The 22,781-nt window shown below is 35.9% G+C and overlaps 1 long non-coding RNA gene across 1 annotated transcript; it reads right to left on the bottom strand.

Moving 5' to 3' along the window:
• Positions 1-4,383: 4,383 nt before the first annotated feature.
• On the bottom strand, positions 4,384-16,822 carry LOC131836083 (uncharacterized). Its single transcript, XR_009355502.1, has 2 exons — positions 14,825-16,822; positions 4,384-4,645 (listed from the first exon to the last, which is right to left on the bottom strand). It is a non-coding gene; the product is annotated as an uncharacterized LOC131836083 (long non-coding RNA).
• Between the last annotated feature and the right edge of the window lie 5,959 nt (positions 16,823-22,781).

The raw sequence follows: 22,781 nt of genomic DNA, 5'->3' as shown, positions 1-22,781 counted from the left end.
AATCCTTTAATGGAATTTAAATCTCTTTCCCTGAAAATATTTTGAGAAATTACTTTCAATCAAGAGTTTTTATTTTTAATTATGAAGCTAGCAACATGTTCAAGTGCATCCAAATCACTTACACTGTATTTCTTGCTTGGCCTCAAATTGCATCATGTCACTTTGATCCTCACACACAGTAAGAGGAAGGAAGAGAAAGCATCATTACTCCTAGTTCACAAGTTACGAAACAAACAACTGTAGGGATCAACTTGTTTGTTGAACCACTTGTTTTTTGCCAATCAGGTGGTTAATGGATACTATGGCTTCTGATTTATAGTCTACTGCTATTTCCATTCTACCATTCTGATCCCAGTGTCATTTCCAGATTTTGAAAAATTTTTACACACACACACACCCCCACACACACACATATATATATGTGTGTATATATATATATATATATACACACACACACCAGTATAAACCTCATCTAATATTAAACCCATTATAATGATTGCTGCCTATTGTTAGGGAAAATTACCTGGAAGTGATCATTGCATTTTTTCTCTAAAAAAAACAAAACAAAACAAAACTCAGTTGTAGCCATGTAACATTTATGATGCAAGACCCCCTGATTGTACCCCATTTCCTGGCTTCACCTTTGTCTTGGATTCTTCATGTGGGCTATCATTATCTCTCCCTGTACCGTAGGCTCTGCTAGGAGCATCAGCATTATTTTTGACTCCTCTCATCATCCTATTCTGTTACCATGTTCTTTGGTTTTACCTTCAAAATGTCTTTGATCCCAAATAACTTTTATTCTCATTTCCATTGCTACTATTCTGATTTGAACTTTTGTCTCTTTTCTGAAGTACATCCATTAAGCCATAATTCTAATTTCTCCTCATTTTATCCTCCTTGCTCTAATCAGAATTAGTGTTGGAAATCTCTGATTCAGTCATGATTCTTCCCCACTTACGAACCTTTATGGATCCCCTCCCCTCTCCACTTACAAGGTAATATCCAGATATATTAACATGTTATACAAGGCTTTCCACACCTATACCCAACATCTTCTCATTTCCTTCCTCTCATTTACTCTGTTCTATACCCGCAGGGTTAGGGGTGCTAACCCCCGACCTCAACCCCAGGTCCTGTGCCATTACTAAATCCAATATAACTAAATATAACTTACTGTTATAGTAGGCTTACTGTGGACCAGAAGCTTTACTAATAATAGTTAATTAACACTTATTTTATATGTATTCTTAAAGTAAATTGGAGAAAGACGACGATACTAAGAAAATCATAGGGAAGAGCACCCGGGTGGCTCAGTTGGTTGAGTGTCTGCCTTTGACTCAGATCATGATCTTAGGGTCCTGGGATCAAGCCCTGCTTTTGGCTCACTGCTCAGGGGGAGTCGTCTTCTCCCTCGGCCCCCTCCCCCCTCATGCTCACATGTGCTTTCTCTCTCAAATGGATAAAATCTTTTTAAAAAAATCATAGGGAGAGAAAACACATTTAGAGTATTGTACTGTATTCATTTTTAAAAAAATCATGTAAAGTAGACCCATGCAATTCAAATCTGTGTTGTGCAAGGGTCAGCTGTATGGGCAAACTCCTGGGCTCTGGGGGAAGTGTCAGGTCCCCCTAAATTAACTGTGAATTATTTGATTAGCTATAATTAGAAGAAAAGATCACAAAGCCTGTACTTGGAATTAGTAATATTTAGACTTCTTTCCCCATCTTTCAAAAAATATTTTCCAAGCCTCTAGGAGAGAGGTCGCCAACCATACAATAACAATCCAAAAAATCACAATTTGGTAAAACCACTGAGGAAAAATGTCAGTACATTTAAAAAACATGTACACACAGACACACATACAAACACAAATGGAAGGTGTTAATAATGTGACAGTATTCTTCATTATAAACTTGAACTTTTTTGTACCACAGAAACAGCCTATTCTTGGACATAGAATAGTTTTAGATCGCTCCTCCTATGCCACCAGATAAAAATTAGGCCTTCGAGGATTCTATGAATTTAGCTTAATATACACCACCAAGCCATGATGGGAGACAGTTTAAGTTTAACCCCTTCCTTGATTTTTCCAACCTCATAGTCTTATAACGATGACACAGACAAAGCCATGTCATACTTTGGACTTCAAAAAATAATTAAAACTTCAAGGTATCTGTGTCTTATTCCTAAGTCAGAATGATTTATGCTACTTATTATTTAACAACTGGTGCTTTGACATCCTCACTGCATTGCTGTGATAGAAAATATGATCACACCGTGACATTTATAGTTGGAGGGGAACATTTTTGTTTTTATACTTTGTATTTAATTCATTCAACATCCTTTTCACTTCATTGCTCCCTCTCCTCCCTGGCAAGAATAAACTCATGCACTGAGCTTAGATCCGCTGTCAGTATCCGTGAGCTCTGAGAGGGTCCTAAATTTGGCAGAATACCCTCCCCTTCGTGGGAGATATTCCAAATGAACAAACTGAGTGCTGGGCTTTCCGCCCCTCGCTACCCAAATTTTTCAAAAGTCTGTAAACTCCTTCCTTATCCCTGAAACTCTCAAGAGGGATTGCACTGATAAGGTTTCTGTTCATCAAAAGAGTGGAATGGCAGTGGCTCTGCTATTCCCTGGACACCTCCTTCTGGAAAAGGGCGGCTTCTCCCCTGAGAAGCTATTATAAAGAATAGGAGTTCTCCAGCTCCCGTCATGAATGCATCACTCCACTTCAGTTATTGTTTCTGTGGATTCCTTCTCCTCCTGTCTCTCTCCCCCACCCTCAAGCAGTTTTTAAAATCCATTACCTAGGGAGTTTCAAATTGTGTCTGACCTATTGATTCCATGAGATGGCCGTGTCCAATGGGCATACAATACAATACACAACCCGGAGCCCCGAATTTGGCGATGCGCGGATGAGACAAGGAATACACAACAGCGAGCCACAATTTGGAGTTTCTAGGGAGATGAGATACTGCTTTGATTTGGGGTTGGAAAATGAAGAAGCTATGGGAAGCACAAGGCATCACGCAGATAGAAGCTATTGCCTTTGTTAAAAATAATTGAAAAATCGCTCTCAATCGGTTGGGGCTGAAAATGTCATGGATGTTTTTCATGCACATCTCTATTCTAGATTTCAGGATGCTTTGTTGCTGACGTACACCTGTAAGCAGAGGGTATTTTAAAGGAGGGGGGAGATATTAAAACCTGTCCATTTTCACCCTTTTTGCAGTCACAGGTAAAGGTTTGGTGGGAGGTTACAGAAAACACCTCTGAAGGAAACCTGACTTTTAAACCAACCTGTGATGAGGGGCATCTGTCAAAGAAGAGCCTTCTGGAAAGCTCTATCTTTTGTATTTTGCTCTGGATAGGAATGTCTGGCCTAAGATAGTAGCTATGCTGTGGACCAAGATATTGGATAATTTAATTCTGTTTAATTCAACAAAATCTTTATTTTGTGCTAACCTATGACACAATCGCTATATTAGTCTCTCTGGGGATATTAAAAATATGTAAGACATGGCCCATAACCTCAAGGAGTTAAGGATATAATTGAAGCAGCTTACAAAAATACTTGATTTTTTAAAAAAGGTAGTGGAGGAAAGGTATTAGAAATTGTTACAAGAACTCATTCTTCATCTTACTGCCTTTAACATTTTAGCCTGGACATCTGAGAAATCGTCATACTTTGGAGGGAAAATGAATACGTACAAATAAAATGGAGACCCAGGCTTTTATATTGTGCCTCAAGCAACAAAGCCTCCTTGTTCTGTTTTTCTGCAGAGTAAGTGAAGAGACCTACAGGATTAGATATATAATGTGTGGCCACTCTTCAGTAACCACTATTGAACTTCAAAATGAGTTTAGTCATTAGCTTTGACAAATGAGGAGCCTGTTATTGATTTTTACACATGTCTATCATGGGATCTATTTAAAAAGAACAGTCAATTCCAAGAAAGATTATGTTAATCTTATTGGTTTGATTTCCTAATGGGAGGAGGCAGAACAGGGAATAAAAGGACAGGTCCAGAAACTGGCAATATCTGTATCATTTTCTTAAATCAATTCGAAAAACAATTTGGGGGGAAAAAATCAAGTGCATCTGTCTTTTCTAAGAAAGCTAAGAATATATTGATAAATCATTCCAGACAATGTTAACCAACAGCTTGAGAAGTTCACGCAAAAGGACATTGACAGGAGAGATACAATTACTAATTTATTTGTCTTTTTATGGTTCAGTTAAGAGTATCTTAGGTAGTCGAGCACATGGCAGCTCGTCAGACTTCACAGGGTAGCTGTCAGAGTTTTGACTGATGTACAAGCACGACTTGCTCACGTTTGCCCTTCCTTTCAATGGAGTGCACACAGGTAAGACAGCTTGTTGGTAATTTTTATTTAACACTCCCAGGATCTGTGGCTGCACTTTCATTGAAAGTTCTGACAATAAAATTCCACTCCCTGAAATTTCCAAGGTTTCTGCTGCAAGCACTTCTCCATTTAAACAAGATCTTCCTTTGGGATTACACAACTCTTTAGGGTCTTTTCTGATGCTTTCTGATCTCGGAGACAGCTGTTTAGTATGTTGGAGGCCGTTGTATTTTGTTTTTTGGTTTTTTGTGAGCTCCACTGGAAAGGTATCTGAAGGAAAAATACAATACAAGGAATTAGCACTGCAAAGTCACAGCGGGGTTCCAAGGAGACCTTCGTCAATCTGAATAGGCAAATGCCCACTTGTACCTGGTTTGACAATTTCAGCATTCCCCTCATTCCCTCTCTCCATTCCAGCCCACTCATGTCTGTCTTTGATGTCAGTTCTAGAATTTATTTTTTGAGAAACTGAGTCTCCCGAATCTTCTTTCAAACAGGCTTGAGTCCTAGACTGGTTGGTGTTAGATCAGAAAAATTTCACTGAGGACAAGAATCATAGACAAGTTTTCCCACCACTTCACCTACCTGGGTAATGTCTGAGCACGGTAAATTGTAGTATGGCCTTGAATGTCTCACGTGGTGAAGGGAGCTGCTTAGCACACCTCATCCAGGAACTTCATCCATCCATATGAGACTATATCAGTGGCACATTCAGAGACCAGTCATAATATTCCAAAGGTCATGCAAAGCCATTATGACTTGGTTCCCAGCGTGAAATCCAAAACTTGATGTGTGCTGTCATATAGAAGGTCTGATGTGCTAGGACATAAGGCTTGATGAACAAATCTTTTGAAGGCATACTCTTGCAATTTTTAGGATTATTTTTCCCCAAAGCATAGCAGTCATGTGGTACATTCTCACTGTATTCATGTAACTTCATGTTTTGGAATTCTACCTCTGAGAGCATCATAATCATTTCATAAAAGAATAATTTATCACAGCATAAGAAGCTAGGAAGAATATAAACTCAGAATGAAATCCAGTTCTTTATACGGAGCAAGTGTAGCTTTATGAAAAAACAAATCTCATTGTTTTATCGGGAAAGATAAGCTTGATGATTCTGCAGGGAAAAAAAATTATTCAGGGCATGTAAAACAAAAAAATGCATTCCTTGTTCAACCTACTTGTACACTGGGGCTCTTTTGAGGGGTGACTACGTCCTTGAACAATGTGAAAAGCATTGACGGAGAGCTGGGCAACTTACATGCTGAAACCAAACTTTTTTGCATAGATGGTATACCTTTTATCCATATTTTTTTATTGTTTAAAACACACCTCACAGCTCAACCCGGCACAAGAGGTCAGAAGTGTATCATACACTTGCGTGAAGTGGCTCTGGGTGTTACTGGATATTATCTAGTCCACATTTTAATTGTAAGGAAGCCCTAGTGATTTATTTTTTCATATTTGCATCCTAAACACCCATCATGCCGTCTGATCCAGAGTATTATTTAGTAATTATATCAGGACTTAAACTCAGCTGTTTTGTTCTTCTCACCCCTCCCAACCCACCCCCACTCCCAAAACCTGTTCCTACAGCACTCTGATACTTTAAAGCATGCACAGTATTTACAAAGAAGCCTGGAGCCACCAGCGCTCCCAGATCTTTGTCCTTTTTGTCTCAGAACAATCCCACAAGATAATTATGTCTGGTGTTTTTATCTTGATTTTTGGATTGAAGAAAACCAAGGCAGAGGGGAACGTGGCTCCCCTAAGGTGCTATAATAAGTGGTAGACCAAGAGCTCAAATTGAGGCTCCTGCCTGAATCCCCAGATCCTAACTGAGTTGGCAGGTAATGTGTGGCTCGGAAGCACCAATGAAAGCACAAGGGTCCTTTTGACACCCATTGCCCAGTGTCAGTTTCAAGTTCAGTTACCATCATCAAACGTTTGCCTTGTGAGGAGCTTTTTATCAAGTTTCGATTCACTCTGAACAGAAAATCCTGCCCTTGGTGTCTGCAAACCTGTTGAGTCAGTCCTTTGCCCTGACATGTCTCCAGTGACTTCCCTGGCAAGCAGAGAATTACCTGCCACAGTGGGGAAATGCTAAAGCCCACATCAAACCTGCAGACATGGCCCAAGCTTCCCTTATGTTGCAAGCTTGTAACTTCAGTGTAGGTCAAGGCGACGCAGAAGTGGGAAGCTGCTTCTAGAATTGCCCAACAAAATCTGACGGCAAACTTGCTCTGGGATTTACTTAATAAGATTGGGTTTTTCAATATCCGGATCATATTGATTTTTCATGTTTTAATAATTGATTTTTCTTTACTGTACAAGCTTTATTTTCTTGTCCCTGCCTTATAATAATCTATACTCTGTTTTACTGGCTGATGAACTTTCAAATTTAGCTTTACTGTGAAGCAATAAGAAGATTGAGAAAGATGCTATTTGCAAATATCAACTGGAAAGAATCCTGTTCCACTTGCTAAATTCCCATTGATATTCAGCAACCTCTACATGCTATCAAAAGGTTGTCTCTTTGGTCCGCCTATCAAATTCTCCTTGACATTTTGTCTCTGGGTAAAAGCAGGTTTTTGAATCATCAGAGAGAATGTTGCCTGACCTTCTCCCAAAAGTATACAAAGATCAGAGAGCTACATTAGGAACAGGACTTAGATATATTTATATTAGTTGTAGCTATAGAAAAATCAAGCATTTTCTTAGAAAATCATTTTACTCTGATAGGAATGTGGTTGTTTAAGGTCTTGAGGATTATTCTTTACCCTGTGGTTTCTGTGAAGTCCAGATGTTGTCAAGATGGTGTTATGTGTGAAAACCATATATTTAGGAAGATTTGACCTCTTAGACATTCCCTGGAGGTAAATAAGTCTAACACTTTGAAGTTCAAATCTGAAAGTAGACATTTATAGAATAAGATCTTGCAATGTCCTAGAAATTAAACTAGGTATTATGTCAGGTCTATAATCTCCTTATAGTTGTTTTAACATGCTGGTAAATCTCACTTAACATATAATTAAGTAATGTGATAAAACGGTAATTTATTAAATGAAAATTGAAAAACATGCCAAAGTTTATTTTAGTTTTGAGAAGATTGAAATCTTTTCAATATTTAGGAAAATAGAAGACTTATCTTTAAAAGAGTTAAAATTTATATATACATTTTTATCTGTAAAATGGTGTAACCCTATCACTCAAAGTGATTATCTACATTAGTAGTTAAGACAATGGTAATTTTGGTGACCTTGGTTTAGAACTTTTTTTTTTTTTTTCCTGGCAGTAACTTTCATCAATTAAGTGCTTAGATATTTGTGGGTCTATTTCCAGACTCCCCTGTTCTATTGGTCTATTTGTTCTTGTACCAGTAATATATTGCTAATACACTATAGATTTACAAGTCTTATAGCTATTAGTGTAACTCCTGTAGATATGTTCTTTGAGATTATTTTGGTTATTGTGTTTGTTTCCATAAAAATATTAGAATCTGCTTGTCAGTATTCACAAAATTTTCTAAGACTTTGGATAGCAGTTTCCCAACATACAACCTCAATCTATAAATGCACTATATCCCATTTATTTTAGCCTTATTTTCTCTCAGTAATGCTGTACAGTTCTCAGTGCAGACAACTTGAATACTTTTTGTGAGATTTATTCCTAGTATTTGAATTTATGTTCTTATAAATGGTATTAATTTTCATTTTCTAAATGCCTGTTGCAAGTGTATAAGAACACAATTTATATTTATTGATTAACCTTGTAGCCAGGGATTTTGCTAAATTCACCTTCCATTGGATTTTGTAGATTTTTTTTTCAGTGTTCCAAGATTCATTGTTTATGTACCATACCCAGTGCTCCATGCAATACAGGCCCTCCATAATACCCACCACGAGGCTCACCCAACCCCCACTACTCTCCCCTCCAAAACCCTCAGTTTGTTTCTCAGAGTTCACAGTCTCTCATGCTTCATCTCCCCCTCCGATTTCCCCCAATGCACTTCTCCTTTCCATCTCCTAGTGTCCTCCATGTTATTCCTTACGCTCCTCAAGTAAGTGAAACCATATGATAATTGACTCTCTGCTTGGCTTATTTCACTCAGCAAAATCTCCTCCAGTCCCATCCATGGTGATACAAAAGTTGGGTATTCATCCTTTCTGATGGAGGTGTAATACTCCATGGTATATATGGACCATATCTTATCCATTCATCCCTTGAAGGGCATCTTGGTTCTTTCCACAGTTTGGCGACTGTGGCCATTGCTACTATGAACATTGGGGTACAGATGACCCTTCTTTTCACTACATTTGATTCCTTAAGAAATTAAAAGTAGAGCTACCCTATGACCCTGCAATTGCACTACTGGGTATTTACCCCAAAGATACAGATGTAGTGAAAAGAAGGGCCATCTGTACCCCAATGTTCATAGCAGCAATATAGATTCTTTTTTGGAGTTTTCAGGAGCACTAGTGTTCTGTTGAATAATTACGTTTATTTTTACTTTTCCATTCCATATGCCTTTCTTTTTTTTCCAGGTTTGAGATATAATTGATATATAACATTGTGTAAGTTCAAGGTGTATAACATAATTCAATACCCTTTTATGTTCCAGAATGACTGCCACAGTAGGGTTAACATGTCTATCCTCTTACAGAATTAGATCTCTTTGTTTGTAGTGATAACACTCAGATCTGCTCTCTCAGCAACATTCAACTATACAATACTGTATTGTATTATGCCCCAGAACTTATAACTAGAAAGGTGCAACCTCCATATCTGTTTAATTTCTATTTCTTGGCACTGCATTAGCTATGACCTTAGTACTTCATAGAAGCAAAATGTTGCTCTAGTTTGGGATTTTTATTTAAAAAATTGTAAATGCCTTTTATCTGATTAAAGAAGTTTCTTTTGATTCTTCCATTTGCTGAGTTGGTTTGTGTATGCATGTGTGTATTTAAGTCATAAAAGGGCATTACATTTTTTCACATACTTTCTGGATCTATTGAAATTCATAAGCTTTTTTTCCTGTAATATTTTAACATAATAAGTTAATTTTTAAAAATATTTTGTTCATTTATTTGACAGACAAGTAGGCAGAGAGACAGGCAGAGAGAGAGAGGAGGAGGCAGGCTCCCTGCTGAGCAGAGAGCCCAATGTGGGACTCGATCCCAGGACCCTGGGATCATGACCTGAGCCAAAGGCAGAGGCTTTAACCCACTGAGCCACCCAGGTGCCCCTCAGTTATTTTTTTTTTAATGTTAATCCATCCTGGAATTCCTAGAATAAGCCCAACTTGATGTGCCATCCTTTTTCATATAGGGAACTGGATTGAGTTTACTAAATAACTTAAGATATTTCTGTCTGCGTTAAAAAAAAAAAAAAAAAAAAAAAAAAAGTTTGTCCCATAATACTGGGGCCAAATGTTCTTATCAGGTTTTGGTTCAATGGATTTATACTATTCTTCTAAAATTAATTAGAAAGTATTCCTATTCTTCTACCATTGGAAGCATTGGATTTGATTGGTGCTATTTTTTTTTTTCTTCTGATATTTGGAATACTTTACCTGTGAAGATATTTGAGTCAGAAGCTTTTCTTCTGGAAAGATTTTATCAATTTCTTTAAAAAATACAGAACTATGCAGTTTTTCCATTCCTTCTTATGTCCATTTTGATAACAAGTTTTTCATAAGATGTGTTCATTTTATCTAATTTTTCAAATGTATTAAGTTATTCACCATATTTGTATATATTGACCTCCTTCACCCATTTGGCCCATCATACCCCCCGCTTCTGGCAACCACCAGGCTATTCTGACCTATGAGTATGGTGTTTGTTTTGTTTGTTATACTTAACATACTGTCTGCAAGATCTATCTATGTTGTTGTAAATGACAAGATTTCCTTCTATGGCTAAACAAGTTATTTTTGTATATACCCTACTTACTTTATCTGTTTATCCAGTGATGGACACTTAGTTTGTTTTTATATCTTGGCTGTTGTAAAGAATATTGCAATAAATACAAGGTTACTGTTTTTCATTTTCTTTGGATAAATATCCTTGAGTGGAATTTCTGGATCAAGTGGTAATTTGATTTCTAATTTATTTTCATGATATTTTCCAAAGTAGTTGCATCCGTTTACCAAAAGTGCACAAGTGTTGCCTTTTGTCCTCATTCTTGCCAACACTTATCTCTTGTCTTTTTGATAATAGCAACTCTAACAGGTGAGGGGATATCTCATTGTAGTTTTTTTTTTTTTAATTTATTTATTTGACAGATAGAGATCACAAGCAGGCAGAGAGGCAGGCAGAGAGAGGGGGGCGGGAAGCCGGCTCTCCGCTGAGCAGAGAGCCCGATGTGAGGCTCGATCCCAAGACCCTGGGATCATGACCTGAGCCAAGGCAGAGGCTTTAACCCACTGAGCCACCAAGGCGCCCCTCATTGCAGTTTTAATTGACATCTACCTGATAACTGATGCTGGGCATCTTTTCATGCATCTGTCAGCTATCTGTAGGTCTTTTTTTGAAAAATGTCTATTGAGACCCTCTATTTTTTAATCAGGTTGTGAGGATTTTTTTGTTTTGCTTTTGAGTTGTATGAGTTTATATATTTTGGATATTCACCCCTTATCAGATATATGATTTGCAAATCCCATTTCCTAAGTTGCTTTTTTGTCTCGCTGATGGTATCTTTTCTGGTATAGAAGCTTTGTAGTTTGATGTAGTCCCACATGTTTAGGTTTTTTTAATGACTTTTCTTTTGGGTGTCAAATTAAAAAAATCATCACCAAGACTGATGTCAAGATGTTAGCTTACCACCTAGTTTTATTCTAGGAATATTATGGTTTCAGCTATTATTTTCAAATCTTTGATACATTTGGGTTAATTTGGGGTATGGTGAAAGATATCGGTCCAGTTCTATACCTTTGCATGTAGCTGGCCAGTTTTCCCAGGATCATTTATTGAAGAGACTATTATTTCCTCATTGTATATCCTTAATTCTTTTGTCATAAATTGGCTATAAATGCACAGGTTTATTTTTGGACTCTGTTCTGTTCCATTGGAATGTGTCTGTTTATACACTAATACCATACTGCTTTGATTACTATAGCTTTGTATTATTGTTTGAAAAAAAGGAAACGTGATATCTCCTGCTCTGTTCTTCTCTCAAGACTGCTTTGGCTCTTCAGGGTCTTTTGTGATTCCATACAAATTTTAGGATTGTTTATTCTTTATCTGTGAGATATGCCATTGTAATTTTCATAGCAATTGCCCTGAATCTGTATATTGTTTAGTGTAGTATAGACATTTTAACATTAACTCTTCCAATATAAGAGCACAAAATACCTTTCCATTTATTTGTGTTGTCTTGTTGTCTTCTTTTTTTTTTTTTTCCATTTTTTTCATCAGTTTCTTATAGTTTTCAGTGTACAGGTCTTTCACCTCATTGGCTATATTATTCCAATACATGAGCACAAAATACCTTTCCATTTATTTGTGTCTTCTTCATTTTTTGTGTCTTTTTTTTTTCATTTTTTTCATCAGTGTCTTATAGTTTTCAGTGTACAGGTCTTTCACCTCATTGGTTAAATTATCCTGAGATATTTTATTCTTTTTTAATGAATTTGTAAGTGAAATTTTTTTCTTAAATTCTTTGTTAGATTATCTGTGTATAGAAATAGAACAGATTTTGTATTTTGATTTGGTGTTCTGCAACTTTACTCAATTTGTTATTTAGTTCTAAAAGTTTGGGAGGGGGACGCCTGGGTGGCTCAGTTGGTTAAGCAGCTGCCTTCGGCTCAGGTCATGATCCCAGCGTCCTGGGATCGAGTCCCACATCAGGCTACTTGCTCCGCAGGGAGCCTGCTTCTCCCTCTGACTCTGCCTTCCACTCTGTCTGCCTGTGCTCGCTTTCACTCTCTCTCTCTCTTACAAATAAATAAATAAAATCTTTAAAAAAAAAAATAAAAGTTTGGGAGGTTTTCTATGTATAATATCATGTCATCTGCCAATAGTGAGAGTTTCACTTCCTCTATTCTTTGGATTTATTTTTCTTTTCTCATTCTCTGGCTATGACCTGCAGTACTATGTTGAATAAAAGTGGCAGATTGGGCATCCTTGTCCTGATCCTGATCTTAAAAAGTTTTCAGCTTTTACCATTGAGTATGATGTTAGCTGTGGGCTTAGCATATATAGCCTTTATTATGTTCAGGTATGTTTCCTCTATACACACACACTGTTGAGAGTTTTTATCATAGATGAATGTTGAATTTGCAAGTGTTTTTCTATATCTATTGAAATGATCATATGATTTATTAGTGCATAATGTTTGCTAAATGAATCCATAAGAATAGTTTGGTTAGCATTAGTACAGAATCTAAATATTAATAGAGGAAAGATTATAATTCCTTAAAGGCATGGTTGAGTGAAAAGAAGCAAAGCAGAATTGCTTGCATCCTTTTTCTTTTATTCAAGTACAGTTGACACAAAATGTTATACTAATTTCAGATGTATGACATAATTGTCTGACAACTGTTATACCATGCTCACCACAAGTATAGCTACTGTCTGTCACCATACAACACTATTACAATATCATTGAGTATATTCCCTGTACTGTACCTCCCATCTTTGTGACTTACTCATTTCATAAGACTATATCTCTTATTCACCTTTGTCCATTTTGCCCATCCCCACATCCCCTTTCCCTCTGAGAGTCACTAGGTTGTCCTTTGTACTTATGGGTCTGTTTCTGCTTTGTTCATTTGCTTTGTTTTAGATTCCACATATAAATGAAATCATATGGTATATATGTTTCTCTGTCTTATTTCACTTAGCATAATACTGTATAGGTCTGTCTATGGTATTGCAAATGGAAACTGATATTTTTTATGAATGCATAATATTCCAGCATGTATATATCACATCATTATTCATCTACCAATAAGCATTTAGTTTGCTTCAGTATTTTGAGTATGGTGAGTAATGCTGCTATATACATAGGAGTGCATATATCTTTTCAAATTGATCTTTTCACTCTGGGTAAATACTCAGTAGTGGAATTACTAGATTATATAATATTTGTATTTTTTAAGTTTTTGAGGAACTTCCATACTGCTTTCCAGTGACTGTTATTTTCATTATTAACAGAGCATGGGATTCCTTTATTTCCATATCCTGGCCAACACTTGTTATTTCTTGTTTTTTTGATACTAGCTGTTCTGACAGGAGTAAGGTGATATCTCATTGTGGTTTTAATTTATATTTCCTAATAGCAATGTCAAGCAACTTTTCATGTGTCTGTTGCCATCTGTATGTCTTATTTGGAAAAACGTCTATTCAGTTCCTCTGCCCAACTTTTAATTAGTTTATTTTTTGATACTGAGTTTTGTAAGTTCTTTTATGTATTTTGGATATTATACCCCTATCAGATATATCATTTCTAAGTATCTTCTTTCATTAAACATGTTGCCTTTTCATTTTGGGGATAGATAACTTTGCTGTGCAAAAATTTTTTATTAAGGTATAGTTTCAGTAGTTTTTGTTTGGGATTCTTTTGTCTAAGAAGAACACACCTAGAAAAATGTTGTTCCAGCTGCTGTCAGATTAGTGCCTGTTTTTCTTCTAGTGCTTTTATGGTTTCAGGCTTTACATTTAGGTCTTTAATCCACTTTGAGTTTACTTTTGTATAGAGTGTAAGAAAGTGGTACAGTATCTTTGTTTTGCATGTAGCAGTGACTTTTCCCAGTATTATTTATTAAAAAACAAAAAAACCCTGCATTTTCCCCATTCTATATTCTTTGTTATATATTATTGACCATATAAGCATGGGCTTACTTCTAGCTTCTCTATTCTGTTCCATTGAGACACCATACTGTTTTCGTTACAGTAGCTTTGTAGAGTATCTTGAAATCTGGACTTGTGATGCCTTCAGCTTTAGCTCTTCTTTCTCAGGATTGCTTTGGATATTAAAGGTTTTTTGTGGTTCCATACACATTTTAGGATTATCTGTTCTAGTTCTGTGAAAAATGTTGTTAGTATTTTTATAGAAATCGCATTAAATCTCTAGATAGCTCTGGGTGGTATGAACATCTTAACAATATTCTTCCAATCCATGAGCATGGAATATCTTACCTTTTGTGTCATCTTTGATTTCTTTCACCAATGTTTAATAGTTTTCAGAGTACAAGTCTCTCACCTCCTTGGTTAAATTTATTTCTAGGTATTGTGTTGCTTTTGGTTTAATTGCAAATGAAATTATTATCTTAATTTCTTTTTCTGCTACTTTATTATTAGTGTATAGAAATATGACATATTTGAATATTAACTTGTATTCTAAAAATGTACTGAATTCATTCTAGCAATATTTTGGTAGAATCTCTAGGGTTTTCCATGTATAGTATGTGATCTGTAAATAATGACATTTTCACTTCTTACTTACCAGTTTGGATGTCTTTTATTTCTTATCTGCTTGCTACAGCTAGTACTTTCAGTGCTATGTTGAATAAAACTGCTGAGAGTGGATATCCTTGTCTTCTTCCTGATCTTAGCAAAAACAGAAAAACAAAAACAAAAAACCCTGATTTACTATTGAGTATGATGTTAGCTGTGGTTTTGTCATATATGGCCTTTATTACATTAAGGTATGTTCTCTCTAAACTGACTTTGCTAGTTTTTCCATCATAAATTGCATACTGAATTTTGTCAAATGCTCTTTCTGCATCTATTGATATGACTTTTATCTTTTATTTTGTTAATGTGTCATATCACATTGATTGATTTGCAAACATTGAACCATCCTTGCATCTCTGGAATAAATCCCATTTCATCCTTATAAATGATCCTTTTAATGTATCATGGAGTGTAGTTTGCTAATACTTTGTTGAGGATTTTTGTATTTATGTTTCTCAGGGATATTGGTCTATAGTTTTCTTTTTTATGGTTTCATCCTCTGGTTTTAGTATCAAAGTAATGCTGATCTCATAGAATGTATGTGGAAGCTTCCCTTTCTCTTCTTTTTTTTTTCTTTTTGCAATAATTTGAGAAGAGAAATCAACTCTTCTTTAAATGTTTCATAGAATATACCTGTAAATCCATCTAATTTTACAGTTTTGTTAGACGTTTTTAAATTACTGATACTATGTAATTAGTAATGGTCTGTTTGGATTTTCTGGGTTTTTTTTTTCCTCATTCAGGTTTGGAAGATTTTGTGTTTCTAGGAACTTACCCATTTCTTGTAGTTCACCCAATTTGTTGGTACATCATTTTTCATAATGTTCTTTAAAAATCCCTTTGTATTTCTGTGGTGTTGGTTGTTATTTCTCCACTTCCATTTTTGATTTATCCATTTTTGGATTCTCTCTTTTTTCTTAATGAATCTGGTTAAAGGTTTTGTTTATCTTTTCAAAGAACCAACTCTGGGTTTGATTTTTTTTTTTCCTATTGTTTCTTCAGTCTCCATTTCACTTATTTCCACTATGATCTTTATTTTCTTTCTTTTACTAACTTTGGCCTTTGTTTGTTCTTCATTTTCCAATTCCTTTAGGTGAAAGGTTATAGTTTTTGAGATTTTTCTTATTTTTTGAGGTAGGACTCTATCACCATAAATTTCCCAGAATTACTTTTGCTGTGTCAAAGATTTTTGGACTATTGTATTTTCATTTTAATTTGTCTTCTGTTGTTGTTGTTTTTTCCTTTAATTTCCTCTTTGATTTCATTGTTGACCCATTGATTTTTTGGTAGCATGTTGTTTAGCCTCCATGTGTTTTTGTATTTTCCCGTTTGGGTGGTTTTTTTTTTTTTTAATTTTGTAATTGATTTCTAGTTTCATACTATTTTGGCTGGAAAAGATACTTAAAAGGATTTCAGTCATAAATTTATTGAGACTTGATTTTTGACTAGCATGAGATCTACTCTTAAGAATGTTTAATGTGTACTTAAAAAGAATGTGTATTCTGTTGTTTTGGGATGGGTTGCTTTGTGTGTATCTATTAAATCCAGCTGGTCTGATGTGTCACTCAAAGATACTCTTTTCTTATTGATTTTCTGCCTGGATGATTTATCCATTGATGTTGGTAGGATGTTTAGTAATTACTAAATTACTGTCAATTTCTCCCTTTATGTCTGTTAATCTTTGCTTTATATATTTAGATAACCCAATGTTGGATGTCTAGATATTTATAATTGTTATATCCTCCTGTTGGATTTATCCCTTTATCTCTATGTAGTGCCTTTGTTTATCTCTTGTTACTTTGTTTTAAATTCTATTTTCTCTGATGTAAGTATTGCTACCCCAGCTTTTTTTTTCCTTGTTTCCACATGCATGGAATATCTTTCCATCCCTTCATTTTCAGTCTAAATATATGTCTTTAGGTTTGAACAGAGTCTCTCGTGAGCAGCATATAGATGGGCTTATCCGTCCTGTCACCCTAGGTCTTAGAATCAGAGCATTTAAACAATTTAAGTTTAAAAAATTACTGAGGGTCACCTGGATGGCTCAGATGGTTAAGCATCTGACTTAATTTTGGCTCAGGTCATGATCTTGGGGTCCTGAAATAGAGCCTCATGTCAGACTCCATGCTGAGCGTGAAGCCTGCTAAAGATTCTCCCTTCCTCTCCCTTTGTTCCTCCTCCCGACACTCTCTTTCTCTCAAAATAAAAATAAAATCATTATTGATAGGTACATACTCATTGCCATTTTGTTAATTGTTTTTCAGTTGTTTTTGTAGTTCTTGTCTGTTCCTTTCTTTTCTTTCTTGTATTGATGACATTTTTAGTGTAAATTTTAGCTTTATTTTTTGAATATTACGGGCTTTTGACTTGTAGTTAACATGAGATTCACATGTAGCATCCTAAGAATATGGCATTCTACATAACTTGATGGTCACTTAAATCCAAACACATTCTAAAAATCTTCATTTTTATTCCACCTTCATATTTTATATATGTGGTCACATTTTACATCTTTTTAATTTTGTGAGTCCCCTTATTTTTTACATATAATTGAAATTACTACTTTTGTCTTTTAACCTTCATACTAGTTTTATAAGTGATTGCTTTACTATTATTATTGTATGTGTGCTTTTAGTCATGAGATATTTTCATTCCATAATTTTCCATGGCCTTTTTCCTGTAAGGCCAGTTTAGTAATGATGGACTCCTTTAACTTTTGTTTCTCTGAGAAACTCATTACTTCTCATTTATTACTGAATGATAATTTTACTGTGTATTCTTGGTTGCAGGGTTGGGTTTTTTGGTTTTCCCTTCAGCACTTTGCATATATTATGCCCCTTTCTTCTGACCTGAAAATTGCCTTCTAAAATATCAACTGATAGACTTCTGAGGTTTTCCTTGGACATAACTAGTTGCTTCTTTTTTGTTTCTTTTAAAAATTCTTTACCTTTTCTCTTCAGTATTTTAATTATTATGTGTTGTGGTGCAGACCTCTTTGAGTTCATCTTGTGTGGAACTCTCTGCTTTCTGAACCTGAATGTCTGTTCCCTTCCCTCAGTAGGGAACTTTTCAGCTTTCAGCTATTATTCCTTCATACAAGTTTTCTTTTTTTTTTTTTTCTTTTTTTAAATTTATTTGACAGAGGGATCACAAGTAGGCAGAGAGGGAAGCAGAGAGAGGGGGGCAACCAAGTACCCTGCTGAGCAGAGAGCCTGATGCGGGGCTCAATCACAGGACCCTAAGATCATGACCTGAGTCAAAGGCAGAGGTTTTAACCCACTGAGCCACCCAGATGCCCCTCATACAAGTTTTCTGCCCCTTTCTCTCTCCCTTCTGAAACCCCTATAATGTGAATGTTTATTTGCTTGATGTTGTGCAAAAGATCCCTTAACCTATTTTCAGTTTTTATATTCTTTACTTTTTGCTGTGCTGCTTTGGTACTTTCCAATACCCTGTCTTTAAGATCATAGGTTTATTTTTCTGCATCCTCGAATCTGTTGATTCCATCTAGTATACATATTTTTTCATTTTTAATTGTATCATCCAACTCTTTTTAGATATTTTCTCTCTCCATTGAAGTTCTGAGTTTGTCCACTCTTCTATTCAGTCCAGTGAGCATCTTTAGGACCATTACTTTGAATCCTTTATTAGGTAGATTGCTTATCTCCATTTCATTTAGTTCTTTTTTCTGAGGTGTTGTCTTATTCTTTCCTTTGGAGCATATTTCTATCTCCTCGTTATTTTTTCTGTAAATTAGGTGGGACTGGTCCTTCACCTGAACTTGAAGTAATGGTCTTGTGTATGGTCATCCTCTGTGTAGATTGGATGTGCCTGATAACTTTGGCTAGCTGGCATGGGGAGGGGGAGAGGTCCTGGGCATCTTGTGCAGGGGCTGCTTTGGCAAGATGCCTGAAGCTGAAGTGGGCATGGGCCAGGATATTCCCAGCCCTCGCTCTTTAGAAGTGCCCTAGCATGTCATCCAAAGCCAAGTGCACGTGGGTGATCTTTGATCACTCTCTACCAGGGATGGCCCTAGAGTATTCCAGGATGCTTTGCATCTATGTTATTTTGGTAAGATGGCTGGAGCTATGGTGGGTATTGCCAGAAGTATTCACCATCCTGGGCCTGCCTCGGTGGGTCTGCTCATATGGGTTGGGAGTCTAGGTCTCACTGAGGCCGGAGACCAGCTATGGCCCCTGGACTCCTCTTCTCTCTGGATTATCATAGGGGAAGGGGAATGTAAGCCATGACATTTGTCAGGCCCTCTGACCTAGAGAGGGTTCTAGCAGTTTGGAATATCTAAAAGGATTCTAGGATCTAGTTTCTTTATACTTTGGTTGCTCTTTGAAACAACAGTGCTGCATTTTTTTTTTTTTTTTTTTTTTTTTTTTTTTTTTTTTTTTTTTTTAGTGTCCCAAGGCAGAAGAATCTGTTCACAATATCTCCATACCATCCCTCCCTACTGCAATTTGTAGTACTGAGGGGGGGGGGTACCCTTAGTTATCATGTCTCCATCTCTCTTTTTCTCTATGTGGTCTCTTAGTCTTTTGTTACATAGGAGCTGTTCAGTAAGTCCTCAAATTTTCTTTAGGAGGAATTGCTCCATAAATAGGTATAGATTCAGTTTGTGGAGGAGGTGAGTACAGGGTCTTCTACACGGTCATTTTGTACCCTCCCTGATCATAATTTTTATCTTGGTTTTGTTAATGTGTCATATCACCTTGCTTGATTTGTTCATGTTGAACTTTGCTTATATGCTGGGAATAAATCTACCTGGTCATGGTGGTTGAGATTTTTCTTGTTTCTTCATGTAAGTGTTTATCACTATGAACTTTCCTCTTAGAACTGCTTTTGCTGCTGCTTATACAAGTATTGGTATGTTGTATTTCCATTTTTATTTGTCTCAAAATTTTTTTGGTTTTAATTTCTTCTTTGACCCATTCATTGGTTATTTGGTAGCTGTTTAATTTCTACATATTTGTGAATTTTCTAGTTTTCTTCTTGTAATGGCTGTCTAATTTCATACCACTGTGGTTGAAAAGATGCTTGATAGGATTTCAAACTTCCAGGACTTGTTTTGTGACCTAACATATCATTTATCCTGGAGCATGTTACACATGTACTTAAGAAGAATTTGTATTCTATTGCTTCTTGATGAAATGTTCTGTATACATCTGTTAAGCTAAAAACTTATAGCTTAATATTCAACTGTTCACTTCTTACCATCTGGCCAGCAAATATAATGACCTTTTCTCGATTGCATTTTTTTAGAACATTCAACACTATTTATCTATTTCATCTTGAATATTCCTCTTATATAAACTACTGTGAAACTGAACCTGTTTTCTCCTCAAATTTGTCTTCTTTTCATACAATAGATATAATGAATCTTTCCATTCTTTGTTTTCTTTCTATATATTTTTTAAATAATTGCTGCTAGAGGATAAATGAAAACATTCCTCTAAACTATAGTTTCAAATTTGCCATTCCCTGCTGGACATACTATTGCAAAAGATGTCTGAACTTCCAACTTAGCATTCTAAAAATAAGTTTTTATCATCTATTCCACTACCAAACTCTAAAGCAAAAGCTCTCACCCATATTTTCACATACTGTCAATGATATTGTCATTTCCCTAGTTATCCGAGCTAAAATCTTAATCTTCAATTAAATAAACTTTTCACTATGAAAGTGTCCTAACTGAAATGCTAAATTAGTATTCCAACTCTAGTCTATCGTGAATTCATCTCGATTTCATTTGCTTTATCAGAACTTTTTTTTTCCCCACCTCTTGGACTATTGACTAGACTCCTGCATGATCTCTCAAACTCTAGTTTTTCCCTTTACTGGTCTATCCAAACCATCTGATCATTCCTTCCTATTGCTTGGGGGGAAAAAATTAGAATAAAAATAAATGTTCTTTACTCTCTCAAGAACAAAGCTTGAAAATTCTAACCTGGCTTTAATTTTATTATTTTTTAAAGATTTTATTTATTTATTTGAGAAAGAGTACTCATGTATAAGCTGGGGGGGGGATGGTGGGGACAAAAGGAGAAGCAGATTTCCTGCTGAGCAGGAAACCCCAACCAGGGCTCCATCGAGGACCCTGAGAAAATTACCTGAGCTGAAGGCAGATGCTTAACTGAATAAGCCACCCAGGTACTCCTAACTTGGCTTTATTGATCCACCTTTTCTCTTACCCTGACCTATGATTTTTCTCTAATCTTTCATCCTTATGCATATACTCCCAGATTCTTGCCAGGATAAATTAATTCCTATTTTCTGAATGTATGTAAACTGTCATCTCCTACCTTAAACCTTTGTGAGACTTTTACGCAGAAATAGCACAGGATAGGGTGAGATTTAACTATTTCTTTGTCTATGTCAGCCACCCTACCCATTTGCATATGAAATCAGCCATTTTTAATATCTTTTTGTGGAAGCTAAAATTGGGACTGTTTTTCATGTCTCAGATGTGATCTCCAAACCACATATAAAACTCAAGTGAAAACAGGGAGCAGGTATTGAAAATATAACTTGAAGATAAGGGGTCTATCTTTAAAGTTCCTGAGAACAAATTATTGCTCCTAAGTGTGTCCCACATGAAAATATGAAACCAACCACTCTTTTGAAACCTTCCGTTCCTGTTGTGAGCTCAAATTCTAACTTATCCATTCCATGTTCTTTTATTTCTTAAATTGGAAGAAGTCCTCCTGATACTTCTTTAGCTTTTTCTTTGTCTAATGAGTTTTCTGTATGGTATCCTATGGCTTTATGTACCTACTCTACCCCCACTTACTCATAAACATGATGAAGAGATGGTTTATAATATTCATTTCTATATACTTCATATCACCCAGTATAGGCACACAAATATTTGAACTATTGGTGTTTGCTAAACTAACTACTTAAGTACAGCCAGTTTCTTTCCCCTTTTAATTGGGTCCCTTTTATGTGGCTTTTGCTCTGATATCCTAAGTCACCATATATTAGTTATAACAGATGTACCTATTATTTGGCTTGTTTTCTACTGACCAACTTTTATTTTGCCTTAAAGTTATTCTCCACTTCCTTCAATATATACTGTTTTTTTGTGGAGAAATATATGAACATACATATTCATATGCACACACTTGAATAAACATATGTGTCTCTATATAAATTAGGGTATGACTGCTAGGACTTCTTCAGATGATAAAGTTCTTTAAATCTATGACAATGACTTACATGTTTAACATTTTGTCACTACCACAATGCCAGACACACAAACATAGTCAGTGCTTAATAAGTGTTCATTGCCTGAAATTTTAGTATTTTTATAAACCCAAAATATGGAACACTGATTATAGTCTTTATATTTGCATAGGGAATCAGCAATTTTAATATCTTCATGTGAGAGCTAAAATTGGGACTGCTTTTCATGTCTCAAATGTGATCTCCAAGTCACATATAAAACAAGAAAAAAAATACCATTGTGTGGGGAAGGGAGATTTTTTTTCCCTTGAAAATCAAACAGATCTGTAGAATGCCGAATTTGGAGTTATCCTGAAGCTGGCAAACATCTGCATTTTCCACATCTGGGGCAGCATCTGTTCTGTTGTTAGAAGAAGAAAACGAGAAAATTGGGGTAAACATCACAGCCCATTATCAAATTCTACAAATCTAGCAAATGTATTTATTTATTGTTGAACAAGTGGCCAAGAAGTAGTGTGATGCCCATACTAAGATGCTTGATAATTACATTTCTTAACTCCCTTTAGAAAATGCCATACTCCAAGCCTGGGAATAACAAGCTTTTGCATAAGAGCACAGGGCCTATAAATAAGAAACTCATTAAGCTACCTGTAGCAGGCCTCTACCCCAGCCCTGCACTGGCTTGGGGATCTTAATGAGGTGATAATGAGGAGAAAATGGTTTAGCTCCTTTTTTGGCCTGGTTTGCGATGG

Source organism: Mustela lutreola, chromosome 7 (genome assembly GCF_030435805.1).
Source record: "Mustela lutreola isolate mMusLut2 chromosome 7, mMusLut2.pri, whole genome shotgun sequence".
NCBI lineage: Eukaryota > Metazoa > Chordata > Mammalia > Carnivora > Mustelidae > Mustela > Mustela lutreola.
This window is presented reverse-complemented; position numbering and strand designations above follow the sequence as displayed.